At 36.3% G+C, this 21693-nt stretch overlaps 2 long non-coding RNA genes across 3 annotated transcripts in view; both read left to right on the forward strand.

Annotated features, from left to right (window-relative positions):
* The window catches only part of LOC128205856 (uncharacterized), a 191061-nt gene that overhangs the window by 128243 nt on the left and 41125 nt on the right, over nt 1-21693 (forward strand). The gene's annotated exons all lie outside the window — the stretch shown is intronic.
* On the forward strand, nt 7092-12961 carry LOC128205855 (uncharacterized). Of its 2 annotated transcripts, XR_008256341.1 has the most exons (4): nt 7092-9307; nt 10361-10489; nt 10669-10867; nt 11923-12961. It is a non-coding gene; the product is annotated as an uncharacterized LOC128205855 (long non-coding RNA). The 2 variants fall into 2 exon arrangements; XR_008256340.1 differs by having other exon boundaries at nt 7092-10489.

The following is a 21693-nucleotide window of genomic DNA, read 5'->3' on the forward strand; positions in this document are numbered from 1 at the left end:
AGTTTTGTGCTGTTGCTCCATGTTTCTCGTATGTGATTTGTTGGTTGTTTTTGTGTTCTATGTCTTGGCGTTTATCCTGTACCATTAAACGGGGTTTATGTTTTAACTTTTAGCTACGGGGCTTGTTTCTGTAGATTTTCACATAAGTAATCAATGGTTTCAATGGCTGACGTTTCGCGACAACTGTAGTCGACTTGATTGAACCAACCAACCTTAAACAAAATATGTCTAGTTAAACTATAATTACGTCATTCGGTTATCGTAGTTTAACCGTAATTTATCTCTGATCAACATGGAAAGTGTCATTTCGGACCAATAGTCCACTTCGTTTAATAAGTAAAACAAATATTACTTTCATAGTCGATCGTTACAGTGTATAAATGTTTTTTGTATAGTTTTCAGATACCGCCATTTTTTAGACTTTAAATAGTGAACCAGACAGTTAAGGTGAAATAGCGGTGGATTGTTCAGTGTAATTAGATAACAACGTCACTTCTTAAGTCAACAACAATAGTCAAACACCGTCATTATTTCATTGAAAATATGTAAATAATATATGCAATATGCATTTGAACCGAAAATAAATACAGGTAATTTTGTAAAATATCAAAGATGATTGTATCCTTCATAAACAATCGAACAAATTTGACTTTTCACATCTAAAATAATGAAGATATTCTTTTATTTTATGTATCTTATGAGCGCACGTCTGTCACTGGGGATACATTGTCATGTATCTAATGAGCGCACGTTTGTCACTGGGGATACATTATCATGTATCTAATGAGCGCACGTCTGTCACTGAGGTTACATTATCATGTATCTAATGAGCGCACGTCTGTCACTGAGGATACATTATCATGTATCTAATGAGCGCACGTCTGTCACTGGGGATACATTGTCATGTATCTAATGAGCGCACGTTTGTCACTGGGGATACATTATCATGTATCTAATGAGCGCACGTCTGTCACTGGGGATACATTATCATGTATCTAATGAGCGCACGTCTGTCACTGAGGTTACATAATCATGTATCTAATGATCGCACGTCTGTCACTGAGGATACATTTTCATGTATCTAATGATCGCACGTCTGTCACTGAGGTTACATAATCATGTATCTAATGATCGCACGTCTGTCACTGAGGTTACATAATCATGTATCTAATGATCGCACGTCTGTCACTGAGGATACATTTTCATATCATGACGTTTTTAACTACAAACTAAAGCTTTGAATTGATGCACGTTTATGAAATTATATTAATGTACGTACCTAAATTATACAATATTAAATCATAAATAATTTACTACCTATTTATGTCAATGTTCTTATATACAACTAAATGTGAGCAGTACTGGCCAAACGTTTGTTCTAACAAGATGTATTGCGAGTTCGGAATCACTTGTCATTCGGAGGAAATGTATGCAAGGAGAGCACTAACAATAACAAGGGTATGAAGATATCCCTGCATTGTATTTGTTTGACATACCTCCTATGTATTAAAATGATATAACCATTGTTAATTTAAACTGTTTGCGTGATACATATCAGCATACATTTTGACATGAAGACAATAATACGAACACAATAACAAAACATACCGAAGTATCCTGTATGTATTCAGCTTTCTTAATGCAATTGTTTTTGTACAAATAAACGCCACCTAACCTTTCTGTACTCATAACATAAAAAAGACGGCGAAATAAATTCACTGTACACTTTAGTACTGCATATTGCAATTACTAACTATAAATAATGAAAGTAGAACTATTTTTTAAATTGTAACTGTAACTCAAATATCATGTTTTAATGAATTCAAATTTACAACAGCCGTATATTAAAGAAAGAGACCAATGACAGTCAAAACTGCTCAGCATGTAATGCATAAAAGTTTCGGTAAACATAACACTTAAAAAACATTTATATATAAACTTTACAAATATGTTTCTATAGAAGAATAAATTCAAATCGTATTCTAAACCGCGTGGGTGCATTTAAAATGAAATTGGTGACATAGTTTTAATATTATTATTACTCCCATTCAGATGTTTTTGTATACTTGAAGTCCTCTGAAAAAAAAACTGAATACACCAACAATATATTAAAGGCCTACTTTAGGTTACTGCCGGTATATTGTTGTGATGATGTTGGGTCTGCCGTTATAAGTAAAGTCGTAAGTTGCACACATAAGAAGAAAATGTTCGATGTTATTTTTGCCATTATATCATTATTTCATTTATTGTAATAAGCTCATGATATTTCAATTTGAAGATCTTTAAACATATTCAGAATGTAGGTACATGGAGTGAAAACTAGTCGTTGTTATGCAAATTAAGATCAATATATATATATTTAGATATTTATCTAAGATCGATCTTAACAGTGCTGGTGTAGGACGAACGGGCATGTACAATGCTATTGACATTCTGACGAAGGAGGGTGAAGCGGAACAAGCAGTTGATATCCCTGTATGTGTGGCCTATACGCGGCAGAACAGGCCGAACATGATACAGACCCTGGCATAATAAATTGTTTCGCCATATCTATGCTTACTTCTTAAATACGCCAAACACACAAACAAACATAAACATTAGCATGCTAGCTAGCGTTTTCTTAAATGGCGTTTTATGGCTTGCGTACACATATTCTTTGAATTCCAAAAAAACACTGAGGTCCAAATAGTGTTCTAAAGTGCCTTAAAGTGAGTATATTCCTGCATTTGCTAAGTGAAAAGGAATTATTAAATTTACTTGTAACACCATGACAGGTGTTTAACTACCACATTTGTATTTTAATACTATTGTACTGTAGGAGCAGTACCAATGTCTCCACAAGACAGTTATGTATTCCCTGACTTTCAATTGCAAACTGGTTAGGGCAAAATAATTTCAACAATATATGAAGACAACATTAAGAGCTGATTTAAACACGCACTTTCAGGTTGGTTTATATTATAATATTTAGGTGCTCTAACTTGATTTTTATTTGGAGCTTTTATTACTTTTTGATTCATGCTATGCGATGTTTGCAGTTTATTGTTAGATACGATAGTCTTTAAAACATTATGTTAATATGGACAAGAAGAAAAAGTATACCCATCGGAAGTAATAATTTTAAAGCTCTTCATTAGCAAAACAATTACGCATTCAAATCGTTTACAGCAACTTCAAAACACCGTTGAATAGCGATCGAAACAGGAAGCAGACATAGTCGAAAGAAACAAACAGCACTTGGCTAAAAATCGAGCCAATCCAGACATACCGGGTGAATATTTCCTTCTTCCTTTTAGTTTTAAATTGTAAACATGTAAGATGATTTACATGGTAATAGCATGAAAAACAAATACGCATCGTGAAATATGAGCCCGTATCTCGGTAGTATTTAGTTTATTTACATAAAATTTGATCTTAACAAACATTTTTTGAACCTATACGACAATACAAGGTAAACATATTGGGCATATTAAGTGATAAAACAAAAGGCGCATAAAGGCGTTTGCTTGCAGATAATGATACCAGAGTCTACCTTGGGTTAACAACGGGATCGATTGATTACATCAATGCTGTTTACATTCATGTTAATAAATATTTCTTTCGTGTATTAATTTCCAAAAAATAAAAGAATAACAATAATTTGTTTGTGCAAGTTGTTAATAAAAGGATTCAACTGTATGTATTGAAGCTTTCATATGCATATTAACTAAATGATGAGCTGACTTGTAACAATATTTTACGTCAATCTTGGCTATTGTGTTTGAAATCAATATACGCCACATGCTCAGAAAAGTATGCAGCCATATATGGGATCGAACCAGGATTCCCCGCTTGCAAGTCAGACACTCTACCAGCTGAGATTAGAGGCCCGGATACATCATAATATCTGACCTGTGCAAGTTAGTAGTGTGACATATATGAACACTAGCATTTCAAATCATTTTCTTTGCTTGATATTTTTATCATCTGAGTAGTTTTCTAGTGGATATTTATTCCTAATATGAATTGACTGTAAAGTTGAACGATGAGTACAGAAATATTTAATCTTTGTTTACTCGATGTCGTTCTACATACGGTGAAGACCTAGGACTATTCACATTATTGTATTTCATATGTTATCATAATAGCATTTCGTCTTACATGCACAGTAAGAAAAGTAGGATAAATACTTTCCTCTTGTTTTCTAGTTGCACAGACCCCGTTGCCAGAAACCGTTATTGACCTTTTGATATTGGTTGACCAAGAAAACTGTTGATGTATTGTCAATTTTAAAACCTGATATGGACAAGAAACGGGTAAATGCTTCACACATTATGTGCATATTTTAAGGTTTGAAACTTTGAAGCCAAATCAAGATGTTGAAAACTGAATAATATCAGTGATATTTTATTACATTGTTTATTAACATAATGTTGGAATATATTACCCGGCGGAAAACATGCAGGCGATAGGGATGGGTCATTTAAAGTCAGCTGTTCACGTTAAACAAGGAAACCACATTATGCAATGAGAAACCTTACGATACGACATAAAAGAGCGACAGGGGTAATATGAGTAATACAATTGTAACAATATCATCATTGCGTGTTCAACATTTATTATTGATATCCCTCAGATGATGGGGAACAGTTTCGATTTGAACAAAAACACGGCATACAAGTAACAATATTAATTGCAGTCGAATGCGAATTAAAAACGCCAAATATACTCAAAATCACATAAAATGAACATTACATTAACTGATGTCGTATGAACTTCTTCCAACATTCAGCACCCTTCTGAGACAGTTATCTCGCATATGCAGTTGACTAAATGGGATGAAATGAAGAATATCCCTCGATCTATTGAACACTTCCTCGCCTTTCTAAATGATGTGGAGAATATAGGAAATAAACAGAAAGATGGACCGGTACTTCTCCATTGTTTGTACGAATTGTAGATTTCTGTTTTTGATGCAGGAGTAGACGTTACAACCTTTTTATTAAGACATTTTTCATTCATTAACTGACTGTTATTGTCCGTCCAGACGATTTTAAGTTTGCGTAACGTATATATCATTCTTTTCCCCAATCTTTTTTCAAACATAATTAGGGTATGACTCCAGAATTATTAACTCAAAAGCTACCGACATAATGCAACACATACGAATGCTTGTCTTTGGCAATTTGTACCATGTTTGAGAGTTTTATTTGTTTTCGTCTTCACATAAACTCAAAGACGGAAGTATTATGGGCCTGATGTTTCTTTTACAACCTTGCGGATAAATACCGCACAGTATTAATTGAGTGTTCACCTTGTTGTCATAGGCTTAAATCTCAGGGAAATCTTCACGTCACTTGTAAAGGTCATTCCATTGAGTCTAAGGATTCTGCTAAATTATTAGATTCAGACATTGATTAGAGTTTATGCTTTGATAGGATGGTTATGTCTGTTATGAAGAAAGCTTCAAGATGAAATATTCAGGTTTCCATTTAGAAAACGTGATTTCTTTACAAAACATTCAAAGAAGTTGCTGGTTATTTCCCTTATTAAGTGCAATTCCGACTATGCCTCAACTGTTTGGTTTCACTATATTTCTAAATAATTGTGAAACAATGTGAAGTTTACCCAAAAGAAACTTACTAGATTTGTTTTATTTTCAGATTCAAGTACCCATATTGGTACGGAGCGTTTCACTTATTTCAATAACTCTCTGTCATGCTTTAAGGTATCTTCTTAAACACACTTTTACTACATGACAAATTATTTAATTCATGCTCGTTCAGAATATATGTAAAGCATTAGGTTTAGAGTGACTAAATCATTAAGTGTCAATATAACATCTACATTTGTCAATATATATCGTTTATTTTTTCTACCTAAATGTCAAGAAGTAGGATACGAAAAACTTTAGGTGGATATTGATTGTAGAAAGAGTAACCACAAGCTATAAGGAAGATTAAGTCGATAAATAGTTTAGGTCCTTTGTTAAAGTGTACTTGTTGAACTAAGATAATTTGCATTATATTCTATTGTTTTAATTTGTTTCCGGTTAGATATATTTAGTATAAGTAGATTTATCAAAGGATTATTTTGTAACACACCTTGAAAAGTGTGTCAGGTTCTGCACGTCCGTAGTTCTCTAAAATATTGCTTCTCCAGCATAATAATTATGTGACATTATTTGTTTTTGTCGTCTGCACGTGTATTGTCGGCAATAATTATTGTTTTTTTCTTCCAATACACTTCATACATACCATGAGAAACAAAGACGACAAAATAACGGTTATACGATTATGCAGGAGGCAGGGGAGACAACTAATTTTCCAAAATCGCAAAAATACTCTCCAATAATCCTGTATTTGTAGTTGGCAGTTGTCCACGCAGGCGAATATTCTAGGAAATTGTTCTAAAATGTGTAGTTATCTGGCTGACTAAGTTCAGTTAGAGCTTTGTCCAGAATATTTATTCTCCTGTTTTAGTGTGCATATTTCCAAGCTGAACCCAAGAACCTAATTCATTAAAATGTTAATCCAACATTTAGTTAATCACAAGTTTAATCTGAGTCTCGACGACTTCGGATTAACGTTGTAAAATGTAAGGGATTTATAGTTCAATTTTGTGATTGCTAATGTGCATAATGTAGTTCACATGGAGTATTAACGTATTAACTTCACCCCCACCATTGTAATTTAAAATTGTCATTCATGCTAAAGCGGTCGTTTATAACATTGATCACTCGACTGATGGGAGGCGTTATTACTAGTCAGGCAATAATCATGAAATCATAATCATCTCGATCTTGTTTTTGTATGTATTCTAAAATGTGATGTATGTATACGTTGATACATAAATATGTTTAAAATAACACAACAGCAACATGAATAGTCACTATTAATATCTTGTCCTGTGCAATAATTATGCAGTTATTAAATACAAACCATAATAACCCATGAGGCATACAGTACCAGGAATACACCTTTGAAAATAATTAAATTGTTGTATTATGTTTCAGTGTTCTATTCAACAGATGTCAAGCGGAAAACAACCTCTTAAAGGATGTTTGCGATATTTTCTTCCTGTTTGTGAAATAGTTTGTGACAGTCGTTACACTCATTACGTTTAAACATAGGTTAGTGTCTCTCCATTTGGATTGTTTGTCTAATTGGTATGTTTTTTGTTACTGATGTAATATTTCTTAAATTGAGGAATGATTTAAAAGTAAACACATTTTCTTTTTGAAGTTTGATTTTAGTTAATGCAAGTGCCTAATCGATGAAAGTTTGTCTAGTAAAAATTTCTTATTGTTAACTGGTATTTAAAAATGCTGTTGTCTTAACATAGTATATACACTCTGCTTATTATAGATACGTTGTAGAATTTCCATTATTAAGGATATATATGTCACGAGTAAGTTATAAGATCAATAAAGGCATTGTACTATATAATGTTTTTAAGTAAGGTTTTATTCATATTTCGAAGCATAAGATAACTTTAACATAAAATGTCTTCAATCTGCGCGCGCGCACACACACACACACACACACACGCACACACACACACACACACACACACACACACACACACACACAAACACGCACACGCACACACACACGCACACACATACACTAATTATATACCTTTGATATGGAAAGATGGTGGATTATCTCAATCAATATTGATATGATTTCTAATTGTCCAATGTAATCATCTAAATGTTAACAATCTAAACACTTCCTCATATGGCTTGCATGCATTTACGTACTTTTAGATAATAAAGACCAATTATGGTGTCTATGTTAATTATGAGTAGAAGTATTTGTTTTGATTTATTTTATCTTATCAGAAATGATATTATATTATTGGTAATCAAACTTTGAATACAGTTATTTCGTATATTGGACTTTATCAAGTAAATCTTTGTAAACGAAAAATACATATGCTTCATCAAATGTTACATAAAATGATCAACCAACGACTCCAGTGAATACGTTTTTATGAAATTCACTAAATGCTACATAAATGGCTTTCAATATATTTATATAATAACAAGGACGGATATTGCACATAAATGAAGGTAAGCTCATGTATGTTCAACTGTATTTTGTGATTGACAGAAAACATTACCCAGACAGGATGATATTGAGTATATTTGCTCTACTTTTCCTAGCGAGATGTACGGCAGGTATGTATTTGTATCATATCGATCACCTAATTGTGACATGAATAATTTCTTCTTATCAAATATTAAATATAAAAAGAACGCAGTTGTTACAGAATATTCTCGAATTTGATGCAATTCCTTTTAGTTATGGTGATAATAAAAGAGAAGGAGGTAAACTTTAATGGACATTGTGCTTGCTGTGAAGGAGGGGAGTCTGGATGTGGATTATATGATAAAAACATGGATTATTGTTTAAATGGCTGTGTTAACACACTAAAACAGGATTTGCTGGTTCCTTGTGCATTGAATGTGTAGCAGGATATTACGAAGCAAACTGCAACGTCAGTTGTCCTAGCGGATGCAAGGAGGGAACTTGTATGAGAAACGGATCATGCATTGAATGCATAACTGGTTATTCTGGCGAACAATGCAACGATATGTGTTCTACGGGTTGCAGCGATGGATATTGTTATAGAAATTGAACTTGTCACCGTACGGATCGTTTTACAGGTACCTTTTGTGACAAATGTGTTGTAGGAAAAAATGGCGACAATTGTGAACATGAATGCAGTGTTGGTTGTTCTACAATGTCCTGTGGCAAAGAAGACGGATCATGCTATAATGGATGTGACGATGGATTACATGGCATACATTGTTTTCAGAAGTGTACCAATATCGACGATAGGTGTTTAAAATGTAGACAGCAAGATGGGACGTGTTTAATGTGTAACACAGGATTTTACCCGAATGAATATAGTAGTTGCACTACTTGCAGTACTAACTGTATTTATGGACAGTGTTATCCTGAAACCGGCAAATGTATAAATGGTTGTGCAGTCAGCTTTTGGGGAGACAAGTGTGACGTCAATTGTAGTTCTAAGTGTGAAACATGTAAGCAAGATTCAGGAATATGTGATTCATGTACAAATCTTACTACACATGGTTTGTATTGCAATGAATCATGCAAGTCATCATGCTATCGAAGAAAGTGCGAACAAAGTACTGGTCATTGTTCCCTTGGATGCAATGGAGATTTCTTTGGCAATATGTGTGAAACCAATTGCCCTGAGAATTGTCAGCAAACAGAAACAAAATCAAGTTGTAATACTGATGGCGACTGTTTGTATGGCTGCATTAATGATCTTGAAGGCAGATTTTGTACAGGTACGTTCCATCTACATGTGCACATTTTTACGGCTGAAGATATCAATTAAATAATCATATAGCTAAATTTATAAAGGGTAAAATAATCCGCTTAAAATGATGACGAAGATAAGAAGTTATGCATGCAGTTTATCTCGGTAATGTCTGAGTACTCTGCTTCAACACTATTTCAACTAGTTTTATGTTCAATAATTATGCATCCGGTGCACTTTCCTTGGCTTTTGCAACAAACTTAAAATCATTTAAAAAAGGATCTGGGTATGTATTTTTAACAGGCAAAAACAAACAAAGGTTTTCTCGCCTAAAATTCCGCAGATAATGACACTTTGAGTGTGTCGTACTCTGTAACAAATATAACAAATGCTTGATGGCGGGGAAACGTCTCGGTCTGTAAAGAATTGTCTTAATGGGTATGATGCAGATATAAGGTTTCGGGTACGGGTAAATACCAATAGGGCCTGTTCCCCTACTCCCATGTGTTATTGAAAGAACGTCTATACTATTTGTTTTATTATGTGTTTCTTAATTAGGTTGCTGAGGCTGCTATTTGAAAATTTGATACATATGAATCAATCTCTGAGTCTTTAGAAGTAACATTATATACTCATAAGTATATTGTACTCTGCAAACATTCTGTCTTAACAAAATTACTACAAGATTTATTTGAGGTGTTAGTATTCGTTGTTTTTACAGGAAACATATTACTTATGACATTATAGTCCCATCGTAGGTGATTTATACACTTTTTTTATAACTGAGCTTTTCAATTCACTTGTTAATAAATTTTCTTTATTACATAATTTACAAATGTTGCTAAGCAAATTAAAGAGTAAAGGAATTCTTCAAATATATTCCCCGAGGAATAGCTAGAGTGATTAATACTTTTCCTTACGTTACATTATAATGTTATTTGTTCATGGGTTGTGACAAATGAATTAATCCGACAAGTGATGTTCTTATAAATATTCGGTATTACTTTTAACATGTAATCGAGTATAAACCCTATCTTTTATTGTATTGTTCTACAGGTTAATGCAAACAATGCTATTTCAGAAATACGAATTGACACTGCTTCTTCCACAAATATTGCACTCGCAGCTTTATCGGGAGTTTTGGGCATTATGCATGTTTCTTCAGTCGCTGGTTGCTACCTGTGGGACATACGAATGTCTGAGTCAATAGGTATCTGAATTTATATTGGTTTTACACACATTTTGTATTAATAATATTGATGCTTGAAATATGTATTGTTTAGATACAGTTCATAAGAAACAGCGTGTTTAGCTCCTGTCTCAAATATATGATTATGTACTGTATACTTTCATTAAAATCTGTTATATTTGCTATTATTTTAATTTCAGAACAAAACTCAGAAATACAGTTAGATCAATGTGAAACCAAAAGGGCATATGAACAGCCACACAGACAGTCCAACGAATCAACATACAGAAATTTTGACGACAACAATACTGTGCTTTAATTGTAAAAATTCAAAACACTCTTCATTTTATACTGAAACTGGGACATGACAAGCTTCAATGTTATATATTTTGCATGAAGGTACGTTTATAGTCTTAAAACGTTCCTTGTGTAGATAACGATATTTGAAAACAAAAAGCTAACTGTTGTATATACGCGCACGTAGTACATGTGACCTCCTGTTGTGAGCCCTTATGTTCTGATTCTGTGGGCAATTGGCCATGTTTGAGGTTGATAAACTGGTTCAAGTGAACGCGGTTGGCAGTTACTCAAACATTAACCAATTCCAATTGTGTTATAGTTGCGTTGTATATTTTGTCTTGTAGCAGTAAAATACAATATTGAGGACAAATGCAAGCACTTATTATCTTACGTGGTAACATGGCATGGTATCGATAACAAATATCTAACAACCGTTTTCTACACGATATTTTGTTTATTTGAGTTTACTTAGCCAACGCCTATTGGCTGCATTATGGCTCGACCCCGCTATGACGCCAGTATTACTTAATCTATGTATTTATGAGTAAGTAGTTACTGAGATTCACAGTCAAATCAAGATAATTGAAAATAGTTTGCCAACAAATATCTTGGTTCTTTAGCGTATTCGATTTATAACACGGGATAAAACTTTCCTGTGTAAGACCCGCATTATGAACACAACTTTCCAAGTACTACCCTTTTAATGCTGAGCGCTAGGCAAGGGAGCTACTGGTACCATACTTTAACGTATTTCGATATAAAGCGGCCTCGGTTTGTAGCCACGAGCTTCCAGTGTCAAAGCGAACGCTGTGCAACCATAGCAATACAAACAGAAACACTAGTGAGGAAAGGAAACGGAAATTGTAGATAAACATAAAATGTACACTACAACATTATGTTGATTTATATACAGTTTAAAAGTATGCAACGCTGCAACACGCTACCTTCTTATTTATGATATAAATATAAGTAATGCAGTGAAAGACGTGTAAATAGCCTAGCTACAACAAATGTTACAATAAACTGATTTTCAAAACCTTTTATCCAATATTTAACTAAACCCATACATTTTAATGGAACACCTCATTTAAAGTACTTGTTAAGTAATTCAAGAATTCCCATGCACAACAGTTCTTTATTATTTCTCTTTATAGTCCCTGGATTCGTTTCTGTGTGCGGGAAAGGTCCCTTTATCTTACTGCTGATATTGTTGGAGGAATGGCTCATGTGCAAGAAAAATGAAGATGATTGTGTCGCATAAAGGACATCCAAATTTTGAGGGATCAACATAAGCAACATTTCAGCATTTAACAAACACATTTTCTGTACAGATGAGGTTGATTTAATATTTTTCTTCTTCATAGAACATTGCGATAACAAATAATTCATATTCAGAGAAATACACTTTTTATATTTTTTTATATATATTATTTGCCCCTTAAATTTAACAATTGTGCCAAATGTTATGTAATACCTTATTATGTGAGATATATGCTAAAATAATGGTTATGTTTATATGATAAATGGAAATGATGATATGAAATAAGTACACATTTCATATTTGACTCTTTTTTCTCTGAAGGTGTTATTGAGAGCAGCGCAAAATTAATTTGGCTATCTTGATTTCGAGCTGTCTGACAAGTTATCCAGAACAAAAATGTATTTATTCATGCAGCTATGTCAGTCTTATTGTTGTCATTTGTGGATATTGTTTGTTACGTTTACAAACCTCGTCGAGGTTAGCATGAGGGAGCTATGTTAGTCTTATGTGCTGCCATGTATAGATCTTGTTTGTTCTTTGCTTTTATCCAGAACAAAAATGTATTCATGCATACAGCTCTAGACACAGTAAATTGTACATTGTTTTCGTCTTCCTTTTTCGTTGTGTAGCATGTGTTCTAGCTAAATTATATATAATTCTGTATATTGTTGTTATTATGTTAATGTTATCATATTCATTGAATTTGCATCCTTCAAATGTATCAAAATAACATAAAGAATGTGTTTAATTAACTATTTGAATACGACAAATTGGGGTTGGGTTGATGTATGAATGTTCCTGGATAAGATGCTGTACATGTTCAATTTAAATAACATACATATGACAAAACAAATTGATAAATTAGTTTGTGTTTGCATGTTTGAATACTGACTTATATTTTTTGTATTCAAAGCGTTGAAATTCATAGGTACATGGGATCATTATTACTAGGATACTAAAATATTTAAACTTCAGAATAAACCGCGAAATTTCGAAAAATTGGACAGCTGTCTTCAATATTTGAATTTAGATACGGAATTAAGCATTTAAAACTTTCTCATTAAGAACTTAATTATTTTATTGCATAAAATCGACTTCTGTTCCGGTTGATTCCAATCATGAAAGAGGGCATTATATGTGGCCAACATAAGTCAAAAGGGGATATTAAAAGAATCGAAGCGAATGAGATAGTAAGTTCTTAAAAGCTGTTGTGTTTAACCATTTTGTTCTTAAAACATGTGACCCCAATTATGTACTTGGTGCTTACTTGTTTAATTTCAAGAAATGTATGCGTCTGTACCTCAAACGATATGGTGATGAAACAATTTAGGTGAACAGCGAATCAAACAAAAGACACTATGGACTGGGAAACTGTGTCAAAACTATCAATAACAGACTGAAGGAAAATGAACGGTTTTTACTAGACAATATACGCCAAATGCTAAACAGTTATCTTGATACAGAACAAAAACAGTTTACTAATGTTCTGCCGCTGAACTACTATGGATCGGATATAAGCTAATGAAAGCATAAGGAGGCTAAAAGACATGCAGTAGTATTTCTACAATCATGAAAAGGGCACATTTTGAACGAGGGTCGGTGTGTTCTGCTATAATCATATTCAAGCAAAAGGATTTAATTTTTTTTTTAAACCGTTTGAAATTAAAGTCCTAGTTGTCCAACCTTTTACTCCTTTCCGGTGACGTTCATGTTCCTAAACCACCTCAGTCGACCTCCTCTTCTGCAGCTTAATCTGTGCTAAGAAATAGTTCAAAACTATGTGAATGTTCCTGGAAAATGATACTTCCTGTATACCTACTAACGTAACGTTGACATCTAAGCATATACTGAAAAATGGCTCTTCTGAGCTGCTTTTTCCTGCCTGTCATACTCCTTAAGAAAGGACAGATCAAGTTTTCTAAATGTCAATGTCATAATTTGCATTAAATACTTGTACTTAAATGCATATTCAAATCTATGACACTGACAATTGATATTTGTATTCAATCTATATTGTTATACCAGCAAATTGTAGTCTTGCATTTAATAAACCATCACCTATTCAAAATATTGAGCCCGTATGCCCGTTTGTCAACAATTCAAACATTTGTAATTAAGTGACCTTGACGCTAGTTATATATCTCTTTTTGACTTATTCTTAGTCTCATTATCACATATTGCTTTAAAATGTGATGCTAGGGCTCACTTTCTGGATAAGTTAGTTCATTATCAATGCAATATATACTCAGAAGAAAAAGATTAGTCAGTATTTTCATTTTTGAACTAAGTCAACAATTATGAAAATAATTTCAGTAAATACAACTTAACAACATATGGTTGATGTATTAATTATCAATACATCGGTTAATCCCTGATTTGCCACTGCATACAAGAGTTTTGCTATTTTTTCGAAATTCACGTGGTACACGTGCACACGTTAATCGTCGTGGTCATTTTGTCGTCAATTTTATCAAATGAATAGTCAAGTGGTTACATTAAAATAATCTGGACACAAAATATCGACAACAATCATAGGACGTCGCCCAGGCTTATCATTATATAACAGAAATAGGATTGCTGGAAGCCGGTATACGCGCAGCCGACGTCGCACGAACGTGTTCACGAACGGACTATTTTTCGTCTGCAAGAACGATTCATTCAAACAGGCAGCGTTAAGGACAGGCCGCGGTCTGGCAGACCTCGTAAAACGACACAACGCGAAGATCGGTACATAGCGACGTCATATCGACGTTTTATGGTTGCCCGGAAGATCGCATATCAATTGAGAACTGCCACAGGATCTCTGCATGAAATTGTTTGAAGGACGCACAGCTTCGCGCTCGTCGCCCTTACGTTGGCATTCCGCTGAGTACGCGTCACCGTACAGCACGTCTAAATTGGGCTCGCCAACGGATTGGCTGGATAAGACGGCAATGGAACAGGATCGTTTTCACAGACGAATCCAAGTCTAATCTGCAAGGGGCAGATGGCAGGGTGCGTGTATGGAGACGCAAAGGTGAACGGCTGGATCCTGCTAACGTCATCCAACGTGATCGATACCGTGGTGAAAGTGTTATGATATGGGGCGGGATTTCATACAGAGGGAAAACAGAACTTAAAATAATACGTGGAAATCTAAATGCTGTTCGCTATTGTGATGAAATCATTGTTCCCGTCGTTTCACTGTACATAGCCAACCGTCATGCTGACGTTCTACAACAGAATAACGCTCCCTGCCACACTGCACGTTACACAATAAACGTTCTAACGTTCTTGGGCATATAAAATTTTATGAGTTTCCCTTTACATTTAAATTTAAATAGGCAAACTTCAGATATTAAATATTGCCATTTTAGCGTTTAACGTTTATGACAATTAAACATTTCCTAGCTCAGCAGATTTAACCAATAACAAAGGTTTGTCATTGTCAACTTTTTTTTCATTTTTTTTTATGGAAAGAGCACATTTTTCGTAAATATCTGCAAACCAATGATATAGGATTGCTGACAAAAAAATCAGATAAGAGATGTTCATATTTCCGTTCGAAAGGTAATGTTTTCTGGCTGTACGGTTTAAACCGTTACTATCGGTTTAAGACAAATGCATAAAATATCAATTTTTAAACTTAAATATAAAAATATGCGATCTATTTTTTGGCAGTAGTTTTGTTTAACTGATTCCCATAGATTTTTGCAAAAAATGGCTCATTCAAGACAAAATATAAAAACGTTGTCAAAACGTCCAATCTGTGAGAGTGCAGCTTTAAGGAATCCATTTTGCATCAGGCAAGAAGTGAGCAAAATTCAATTCCAGCAAAAATGAAATGTATCTCTCTGATTTGAGGTAAAAGACTTTATTCAAAGTATAACAACTATAATTTATGTACACTATCATGCTGAAGTGGCATTCTCAATCTTGAATTATAGGGAGTGCATCTTCGACCCAATCAAGGCACTTGACATTTAGTTATAGCATACCACGTAGAAGAGGTAGACGCATAAACAATGACCACCAGTGGTAAAATAATATGACGATACGCAACCACGCCAACCATAAAATCAAATCTGCCAAGCAAACACTTTATGAAACACTCTTTTCGAAATTAAGGCAAATACCTTTTCTTCAACTTAATGGTTTAAGGCTATTGCAACCTTTGCTAGTCCGACATTGTTATGCAATAACATCCCTCCTTTCCTCAACGATTGCACCGTCTACGAACCTAACACTAATCTGGAAAATTTCTAAATAGTTCCTTAATATCACAGTTCATTTAAACTGTACCTTTAAAACCTCTTATTTTGGCTCTGATGTTGCATTTCTGCAGCACTTTCATATCTCCCGTCAATATGTAATAGCCTAAATAATGATTCTGAAATGTCACAGTCTCCTCGGAATCTTTTTCACGATTCGCATTCATGACCCCTATGGTTTTATAATGAATTTTGCAAATTACTCGATCAAATACAAAGACGATTGGGTTAACACTAGTAATTATTTTCCCTATAAATTACAACGTAATTACGCAAAATTTGGATTAATAAAATAAAACTGCCACTTCTAGCTTTACTCATATATGACAGCAATTCATTTCCTTGAAATTTATTTCGAAGCCATAATATTACCAATAAAAAATCACGTTTTTGCTGAAAAATTCATTCACTTTGAAAGTAGGCACCGTTACTTTTCTAGAAATTCATGGGACCTCTGGGTCCCTTCATTTTTTCTACGAAAAATTGATTAGTTTTACAAACATATATACACAAAAACTAAGCTCAGTCGGAAAGTCTGTGTCAGGATTTCCAGTTTTACTGTCATCCACGCTCCTTTGCGTATGCAATACAAAGGCAATTTGTAAAAATATGCCTTTCTTCAAGCAAAGAAACCTGGACTGATATGGCATTAAGCATTAAATTGTGCAGGTTAACACATTTTGTGCACACTTCATGTTCTTGCAGTCACAACCTCAAATTTGCCTTATATTTGCACTTTCTGAGTGATCGTAGGAAAACGAACGACTTAATTGTTCAACAAATACAAATAGCTAAATGTTGTGAAAACCAGGAAAATTGCTTAGTTATTTTGAACAACCGGACAAGTAAAGCATTGACTAGAGATCATTTTCCAGAAAATGTTATATGGTACATTTTATGGCAAAATGACTTTATACACAAAGCAATTTGGCCCCTTGAGCATATACAATTTTATGAGTTTCCCTTTACATATCAATATAAATAGGCAAACTTCAGATATTAAATATTGCCATTTTAGCGTTTAACGTTTATGACAATCAAACATTTCCTAGCTCAGCAGATTTAACCAATAACAAAGGTTTGTCATTGTCAACTTTTTTATTTTTTTGTTGTGGAAAGAGCACATTTTTCGTAAAAAACTGCAAACCAATGATATTAAATTGCTGACAAAAAATCAGATAACAATTTTCATATTTCCGTTCGAAAGGTAATGTTTTAAGGTTGTACGGTTTAAACCGTTACTATCGGTTTAAGAAAAATGCATAAAATATTAATTTTTAAACTTAAATATAAAAATATGCGATCTATTTTTTGGCAGTAGTTTTGTATAACTGGTTCCCATGGATTTTTGCAAAAAATGGCTCATTCAAGACAAAAAATAAAAACGTTGTCAAAACGTCCAATCTGTGAGAGTGCAGCTTTAATGAATCCATTTTGCATCAGGCAAGAAGTGAGCAAAATTCAAGTCCAGCAAAAATGAAATGCATCTCTCTGATATGAGGTATAAGACTTTATTCAAAGTATAACAACTATAATTTATGTACACTATCAGGCTGAAGTGGCATTCTCAATCTTGAATTATAGCACTACGGAAAATGGTTGAATATACAGGAAAGAACGGTCCCGTACATCTTGAATATACGAGCGTGTTCGGACCCGTATATCCACATGTACGGACCCCGTATATTAATTAATACGTATACGGAACACCACGTGTACGGACTTCCGTATATCCATTCCCGTATCTTTGGATATACGGAGATATTTTGATTTCGAGAAAAAAAATGTGCAATATTTTTATGTTATTTGGCGTGTTTTTCAACAAAATACACATTTTATTCATAGAATGTTTTGACAAAATATATATGGATATACGGACCCCGTACATGCAACGTGCACGGAATGGATATACGGACCACGTACATGCAACGTGTACGGGATGAATGTACGGACCCCGTACATGCAACGTGCACGGGATGGATGTACGGACCCCGTACATGCAACGTGTACGGGATGGATGTACGGACCCCGTACATGCAACGTGTACGGGATGGATGTACGGACCCCGTACATGCAACGTGCACGGGATGGATATACCGACCCCGTAAATGCAACGTGTACGGGATGGATGTACGGACCACGTACATGCAACGTGTACGGAATGGATATACGGACCCCGTACATGCAACGTGCACGGGATGGATATACGGACGTCATACAACGTATAAGGGATGGATATACGGACGTCATACAACGTATACGGGATGGATAAACGGACCCCGTGCATGCAACGTGTACGGAATGGATGTACGGACCCCGTACATGCAACGTGCACGGGATGGTTGTACGGACCCCGTACATGCAACGTGCACGGGATGGATGTACGGACCCCGTACATGCAACGTGCACGGGAGGGATATACGGACCCCGTACATGCAACGTGCACGGGATGGATATACGGACCCAGTACATGCAACGTATATGGGATGGATATACGGACATTCAACGTGCACGGGATGGATGTACGGACCCCGTACATGCGACGTGCACGGGATGGATGTACGGACCCCGTACATGCAACGTGCATGGGATGGATATACGGACCCCGTACATGCAACGTGCACGAGATGGATATACTGACCCCGTACATTCAACGTGCACGGGATGGATATACGGACCCCGTACATGCAACGTGCACGGGATGGATGTACGGACCCCGTACATGCAACGTGCACGGGATGGATGTACGGACCCCGTACATTCAACGTGTACGGGATGGATGTACGGACCCCGTACTTTGAACGTGTACGGGATGGATGTACGGACCCCGTACATTCAACGTTCACGGGATGGATATACGGACCCCGTACATTCAACGTGTATGGGATGGATGTACGGACCCCGTACATTCAACGTGCACGGGATGGATATAAGGACGTCATACAACGTATACGGGATGGATGTACGGACGTCATACAACGTATACGGGATGGATAAACGGACCCCGTGCATGCAACGTGTACGGAATGGATATACGGACCCCGTACAAGCAACGTGCACAGGATGGATATACGGACCCCGTACATGCAACGTGTACGGGATGGATGTTCGGACCCGTACATTCAACGTGCACGGGATGGATATACGGACGTCATACAACGTATACGGGATGGATATACGGACCCCGTACATACAACGTGTACGGGATGGATATACGGACCCCGTACATGCAACGTGTAAGGGATGGATATACGGACCCCGTACATGCAACGTGCACGGGATGGATATACGGACCCCGTACATGCAACGTGTACGGGATGGATATACGGACCCCGTACATGCAACGTGTACGGGATGGATGTACGGACCCCGTACATGCAACGTGTACGGGATGGATATACGGATCCCGTTCTTGCAACGTGTACGGGATGGATGTACGGACCCCGTACATGCAACGTGTACGGGATGGATATACGGACCCCGTACATGCAACGTGTACGGGATGGATGTACGGACTCCGTACATGCAACGATTACGGGATGGATATACGGACCCCGTACATGCAACGTGCACGGGATGGATATACGGACCCCGTACATGCAACGTGCACGGGATGGATAAACGGACCCCGTACATTTAACGTGCACGGGATGGATATACTGACCCCGTACATGCAACGTGTACGGGATGGATGTACGGACCCCGTACATTCAACGTGCACGGGATGGATATACGGACGTCATACAACGTATACGGGATGGATATACGGACGTCATACAACGTATACGTGATGGATAAACGGACTCCGGGCATGCAACGTGTACGGAATGGATATACGGACCCCGTACATTCAACGTGCACGGGATGGATATACGGACGTCATACAACGTATACGGGATGGATATACGGACGTCATACAACGTATACGGGATGGATAAACGGACCCCGTGCATGCAACGTATACGGGATGGATAAACGGACCCCGTGCATGCAACGTGTACGGGATGGATGTACGGACCCCGTGCATGCAACGTATACGGGATGGATAAACGGACCCCGTGCATGCAACGTATACGGGATGGATAAACGGACCCCGTACATTCAACGTGCACGGGATGGATATACGGACGTCATACAACATATACGGGATGGATATACGGACGTCATACAACGTATACGGGATGGATAAACGGACCCCGTACATGCAACGTGTACGGGATGGATATACGGACCCCGTACATGCAACGTATACGGGATGGATATACGGACCCCGTACATGCAACGTGTACGGGATGGATATACGGACCCCGTACATGCAACGTGTACGGGATGGATATACGGACCCCGTACATGCAACGTGTACGGGATGAATATACGGACCCCGTACATGCAACGTGTACGGGATGAATATACGGACCCCGTACACGCAACGTGTACGGGATGGATATAGGACTCCGTACACGCACCGTGTACGGGATGGATATACGGACCCGTACACGGAACATGTACGGGATGAATATACGGAGCCCGTACACGCAACGTGTACGGGATGGATATACGGACCCCGTACACGCAACGTGTACGGGATGAATATACGGACCCCGTACACGCAACGTGTACGGGATGGATATAAGACTCCGTACACGCAACGTGTACGGGATGGATATACGGACCCGTACACGCAACATGTACGGGATTGGAATACGGACCCCGTACACGGATGAATGTACGGATCTTATACGGGATGGACAAAGAAAGGGTTTGACCGTGTTAGACACGAATGATAAGATATAACAAATACATGCTGTTTTTTATAAAACATTATTTCTAGACATTGGAAAAACTACTATTTATATAAATTCATAAGATTTAAAAATATCATGTTTGAGTAATCAATGTTTAAAGTCATTCTAGATCTGCCTTAACATAATCATTTCATTGTGGCATTTGCTCAAATAAAATGTTGTATGATTTAAATTCCACTGCCTTGTCAAACAACAATTTATACAGGCTGTTAAAACAAACGTCCAAAAAACATAACACAACTAATATGAGTTCCATTTCGCGATTTCTTGGCTTCAGGCATTAGGTCAAATTGCGCACGGACATCAGGTCACTGAAAAAAGAAATTATACAGACACAACAAGCTTGTTGCGTACAGACATTTGAAATGCAGATTTGATATAATACAGCAATATGGCAAATTCATCACCATGAAGTTAGAAAACCCCGTGATAGAGAAACCATTTGAAAATGTGACACAACCTATATATGTCTAAGTCTAGACTTGTTAAAAATGCACTCTCAAAGCATTAAAAACTGTAATCTTTGGCAGTTCTTTAGCAATTGACTGTGATCTTTGTGCTTGAATTGAAGGAATTTATACAAAAGTTAGCTAAATCTGAGACAAAATA

The sequence above is a fragment of the Mya arenaria genome, chromosome 10 (assembly GCF_026914265.1).
Source record: "Mya arenaria isolate MELC-2E11 chromosome 10, ASM2691426v1".
Taxonomy (NCBI): Eukaryota; Metazoa; Mollusca; class Bivalvia; order Myida; family Myidae; genus Mya; species Mya arenaria.